Here is a 6,607-nt window from a genome sequence, read left to right on the forward strand (position 1 = left end):
ACCTATGAGTTGTAGTTTATTTTTCTAGGCCTCTTATGGGTTGTTCCTAAAGTGCTAATATATTGTTGACCTAATTTAGATTATGAAATTTCATTTCATATACAAAATAAGTTAATCACAACAAGAGTTATTATGTGGATTCATGAATCGTAAGATGCATAAGTATGTATTGTATGATATATAAACATGTAGGTTTAAAATAAAATTTTCTTTTGGTTAAAATTTATGGTTTTATTTAAGTTAAACAAGTTGTTAGAGTTGTTTTTTAACAAAAAATTATTGGTCTACTTAATTGAGTCCGATAAAATAACATATCCATTAGTTTTATTTTTCTCTTTCTTTTTGTCCTACAAAATTTGGACTACAATATACTTGACACTTCACTTTCATACTTTGCAAATTTATTTTCTATGCGATGAATAATATACACACACATGAGCATAATTTTTATATTGTTTCTATTTAGATATTTTGTATGTGAAGATCTTGGACATAACAAACTGTAATTAAGCTTAATGATCCCATACACTTATCCCCATTCAATTTAGGAGATACTGGACCAATTTATTCTTCTAATTTGTGTTGTATTTAGTAAAATTTCATGGACAATAATAGTGAATTAATATTATGTATGTAATATGCAATAATGATTTTTAAAATTATATATATAATAGCAGTGTAATGAGAAACTTGGCGTAACAAATATAGTGAAAATTATAAGGAAAAATTATTTTAGTACCTCTAAATGTCCTAGTCGAACTAATATTCTATATATTTAATAACCCAGTTAACATCAATAGTACCACTACAATCAGGGACGAAGCTATTGTTGGACGCCGGGGGGGGGGATTGGCCTCCTAGATTTAAAAAAAAAAATAGTATATATATAATATTATTTTTAGCAATTTGTTCAATAAAATTGCACTTTGCCCCTCTCAACAATATTATTGATATTTTTAAAAGCTATAAAAAAAAAAAAAAAATTAGCCCAATAACAAAAATTAATCCAAAACAACACCCCAAAACATTGAAGCAAAAAAAATCAAAGCCCCAAATTTTTTTTTTGGGTAGAAAGGGAAATTCATTCAAACACTAAGCAACCAACAAAGTATCAGGGCAACGCCTGTTAACGTTGCCCTGTTAACATACAGTCCAGAATAGTAAAAAAAATAAAACAGATTGAAGTTCTAGAGGGGAATCTTCATGAAAATTAAAATCTACTAATTGCTGCACTCCCATTCAGGCTAACTTATTAGCGCATCTATTCGCCTCCCTGTAACAGGGCCTAACCCTGAACTGGGGAATTTGTGCCACCATCTGCCTGCAGTAATCAAGAATGGCAGAGATAGTAGCGTTAGATTGGTTCAGGTTAGTTAGAACATCAAAAATACTTTTTGCATCCAACTCCAACTCAACATCAGGAAAATTCCTATGAAGGCAAAGAGATAAACCATCCCTCACAGCCCATAACTCAGCCATAAAACTAGAGGCAATCTTAATTTTCCTGGAGAACCCAAACAACCAGTTCCCATTTTCATCATGGAGGATGCCACCACAGCCCGCTAGACCTAGATTTCCTGAAGATGAATCTTCTATGTTTAGTTTAACCCACCCCCTATTAGGCTTCTCTCACCTAATGGATTTAATGACCCGCCTAGATTCTACTCTTGGATTGAGACCGAAGTGAATGAATTCTCAAGCTCTCTGGATTATTTTGAGGTGAATGTTTGGAGGTGTGGATTTGTTTTGGAATATGACCAAGTTTCTCCTTTGCCATATTATCCAAATGGCAAAGAGGAAGATGGTATTCCAGTGGTGGGGATGGTCCACTTTAGCACTCTTAATCATCCACGGAGTAATCTCTCCTATGAAGAAGTCAGCGTCATTCCTTGTTATGCCCAGATTGAACCAAACTTCTTTTACTATCTTACAATCCCAAAGTACATGAGTAATGGTTTCCACCTCCACTCCGTACAAAGGACACAGTAGGTTCGTACTCATCCCCCTTTCCACGAGGTGGGACTTAACCCTGATACTATTAAGCATGCATTTCCAAACAAAGAATTTAATTTTAGGTAAAGCTTTTGACTTCCAAATCCAATCCCCATTGAAGTGGCAAGGCTCATTATCAGTGGCCAGATCATATGCACTTTTGAGATCAAAAATTCCTTGAGGATTATGGGACCAGGATAACTTATCCGCAGAAGGGGCAGCAATAGCATATGGAGTTGCTTAGATTGTCATTTTCATACTCACAGGTAACTCCATAGAAATTTTTGTCCGGTTCCAGTTACCATCAGCTAAGACGTCCTTGACCCTTAATCTTTCTGTCTCAAGCGTTAAGGGACCTTGGATGGCACTTCTCAACGGACCCATATCTGACCACTTATCACTCCAGGAGCTCAGGTTGCTGTCTTTCCCGAGGGACCATCTAGCTCCTTTTAAAAAGGTGGCCTTTCCTTTCTTAATGCCTTTCCACACCTGAGAGCAGGGAAGTTTATTCGGGTTGGTGGAATTAATCCTTCTTGAACTACAGTATTTACTCCTCAAGACTCGAGTCCACAATGCATCTTGCTCCGTATACATCCTTCAATTCAGTTTAGCCAGCAGTGCAGTATTCCTGCCTTTAGCTATTTAAAACCCCAAACCACCCTTTTTCTTAGACTTGGTGATTTTCTGCCATCCGGTCCTGTGAATTTATTTACCCAACTCAGCAGATCCCCGTATAAAGTTCCTATTCACTCTGTCTATGCCACTCAAAATTCTCCCTGGAAAGGGGGCACACTACATGACGTATACAGGTATGGTGGAGAGAGGATTGAATAAGGACAGCCCTACCTACCATTGACAATAATTTAGCTTTCTAGCCCATAAATTTCTGCTTCATTCTATCAAGGATAAAGTTAAAGTCCTGAGTGGAGGATCCGGGGTGCTAAATGGGGATACCTAGATACTTACCAAACGAATGAGTAGATTGGAACCTAAGAATATCACAAAGGGACTCTCTAGTATCTCTGTCTACATTTAGGGAGAAATAGACCCTTGATTTTGCTTCACTCACTGATTGACCAAATTTTTCGCAGAACTCATCAAGTACATCCTTGATGGCGGAGCAATTTACCTAGTTTACTTTGGCAAAAATTACCAAATCATTTGCAAAGAACATATGGGAGAAAGACAAGCCACTTTTTGATGACTTTACAAGGGTCCAGAGCTTCTCAGCACATTTGTTATCAATGAGTTCCCCTAGCCAATCCATACACAGAATAAAGAGATAGGGTGAGAGCGGATCTCCCTGCCTGAAGCCTCTTGAAGGGATAATAGGCTTCATGGCACCTCCATTAAATAAAATAGCAGTAGACACTGAAGATATGCAGCTCATAATTATGTCAATAAGGTTAGGAGGAAGATTGATATGGAAGAGACATTCCCTGATAAAGCTCCATTCTAGCTTGTCATAAGCTTTCTCAAGATTGATCTTTATCACCATAAAGCCTTCTTTCCCTTTGGCATTACAGATGGAGTGAACTAGCTCTTAGATAGTTATGGCATTGTCAGTCCCCCTCCTTCCTGGAACAAAAGCAGTTTGCATTAGGGAGATAAGGTTCCCTAACAAAGGTCTGATCCTGTTGACGATGACCTTAGACACAATCGTGTATGTAGTGTTGCACAAGTTGATAGGACGGTAATTACCAAGAGTTTCCGGACCTTGGATTTTTGTAATGAGAGTCAAATAGGTTTTATTCAGATATTCTAGAATTTTCTTGGCAATGAAGACTTTTTTGACTTCCTTTTTTACTAAAGCACACACTATCGGCCAAAACCGTTGAAAAATCCTGGCATGGAGACCATCCAGATCGGGAGCTTTGAAAGCTTTCATTGATCGAAGCGCCATTGTTATTAATCATCTGTAACGGGTTGGTTCAAGTCTGCACAATTTGCTTCAGATAAGCTAGCTTGCCATTGTGAAAGGGGGGAATCCAATCGAAGGAAGCAATCCCTCGAAGAAGAGAACAGGTCCTCAAAGCCTTTCCCGATGACATTCATGATTTCCCCTTCTTCAAACACCCACTGACCCACATTATTCTTGATGGCATCAATCCATTCCTCTTTCTCCTCACAAGAGTAGAGACATGAAAGAAAGATGTGTTTTTCTCCCCTTCCACTAGTCAGTTTATCCGAGACTTCAAAGCCGAGATATCTCTCTCCTGATTAAGTATGGAATCTAGCTCTAGCTGCAACATTTTTTTGAGCTCAATTAAGTGAACATTTGACCTGATGACCATGGCCTTTTGGACGCCATTAAGCCTGGCCATTATCCTCTTTTTCTTCGCGAAAACGTTCCCAAATTAGTTTTTATTCCAAATGGATACGTCCTTGACAAACTTGTCAATAGCTTCTCCTAAGTGGGTTGAGTGGTTCCAAGCTTGGAACACAATACTGGGGAAGGAAAAATCAGCTAGCCAAAAGCTTTGGAACTTGAAAGGGCGAGGGAGATGGAGTTGGTTCATAGGCTTCGACTCAAGTAGAACCGGACATTGATCAGAGTGGTAGTGGGTGAGGTGGGATATTCTTGCTTCTAGATACATCATGCACCAATCTGGGTTTACAAAGAACCTGTCTATCCTCTCCAGAATTAAGGCGCCAACCTCTCTTTTGTTTGTCTAGGTGAATCTAGGTCCCGAGAAACCCAGATCAATCATGTTGCAATTGTCGAGACATTCTTTAAACTCCAATGATCTAGAGTTGCTAACTGCTTTGCCACCGTACTTATCCTCATTTGAGAGAGCCTCGTCAAAATCCCTAGCAATTACCCAGGGCATAATATGAAGCTTAGCAAACATACACAGGTTATTCCATAACACACGCCTTTCGGTTGCGAGGAGGTTCTCCGTATGGAGTACGGACAAGAGTGCTTCCGATGACCAAGACGGCCATAGGAAAAACAAAGTCTTTGGATACCTTCATAATTGATGGCTTGTTCTAGCACATAGATCATAATAGAAGTTATGAGAGGTTGTTCACATTGAGTTGAACACACAATCTTGCATATCTTCCCTATTCCTCTACCGTAGTGTGAGTATCAACTCTTAGGACAGTGCCAATGGTTGAACCAATTTGCTTAAGATTTTGAGCCTCATAATACTCAATTGGAAGTTCATTCAATCTAATCTATACAGCAATGGAAGTTACACTTGCAGAGGAAGGCTTGAAATTTGGTTCCCATGGTCTAATAGACAAGAAGTTCTCTCCTATAAACCATGGGCCTTTTTACAAGACAATAGCGTGATCTTCCTCCAGGGAGAAATGGACCAGATAAAATTCCTTACCCCAGGTCTACATAATCTAAAGATCCCACAAGCTTCAATAGTGATTGGAGACAGGCCTAAATAAAGTTGTAGCTCATCGATCTTCCATAAATTTTCACAATGAGAGCTTTTGCCCATGGAGCTATAATATGTTGCTTGTCCTTCCTAGAAATCTTAACCATTGAGATCCCTTCTCGATGTTCCTAGATTTCATCATCTGAGTCAGACTCTGCTTCCATGTGATTTGAAAAGAGGAAGGCTTGGGAAAAAGCACTGGGGATTGCACCCACAAGCTTATCTTTGAATGATAACATGATAGACACTTAACAAAAATTAACTTAAATAAATTTGCCTTACGAATGATGTCCTCTTTTTTTTTTTTTTTTTTTTTTTTTTTTAAATCATATCTATTTTGAAAATTAAAAAAATAAGACCTGGTTTGTAAAAAATTAAATCCATTTTTGTGAAGGGTTAAAAGAAAAAAAAAAGATTTTATCAAGAAAAATCAGATCTATTTTGTGTAAAATTTAAAAAATAAGTTTTGATTTGTAGAAATCAGATCTGTTTCTGTAAAAAGAAAAAAAATATAGATTTTGTTAAAAAGAATCAGATCTGTTCTTGTAAAAAAAAGAAAAAAAAAAAAGAATGATTTTAGGTTTGTAAAATAATAATCATATTTGTTATTAGAAACAAATAAAAAAGGCTTTTGAAAGAGGATCCACATTCATGAGACAAATTTATTATGCATGCATCACATATTAAAAAAAAGGCTTCAACCTAACTTTCAATCCCTTCTTTAAAATTTCAAAATCTGCAATTCTATGACAAGGAGAACTTTCTAGAAAAAAAAAAAAAAAAAAAAAAAAAAAAAAATCAGATATGTATTGAATGAACATACAGATCAGTTTTTTGAGTTTAGAAAAATCAGATTTGTATTTAAAGAAATACAAATCAATTTTGGTTTTAGAAAAATTAGATTTTTATTTAATGAAAATACAGATTAGTTTTGAGTTTTAGAAAAAATCATATCTGTATTTAATGAAAATACAGATTAGTTTTGAGTGTTTTTTTTTTCTTTTAGTTTTAATAGTCATTACAGATTTTGAAGTCAAAGAGAAAGAATTAAAATAAACAATCATCTAAAGCACCTAAGCATGACAATTATATATTAAGAGCAAGTTGTAATAAAACTTGCTAATCATATTCATGCATCAAACACAAAAACATGCTAATTAACGGAAAAAGAAAAGAAAGAAAAACATAATACCTCTTGCATGAGTGTGCTCTTCTAGTGAAAG

Source organism: Quercus robur, chromosome 8, assembly GCF_932294415.1.
Source record: "Quercus robur chromosome 8, dhQueRobu3.1, whole genome shotgun sequence".
Classification (NCBI taxonomy): Eukaryota; Viridiplantae; Streptophyta; class Magnoliopsida; order Fagales; family Fagaceae; genus Quercus; species Quercus robur.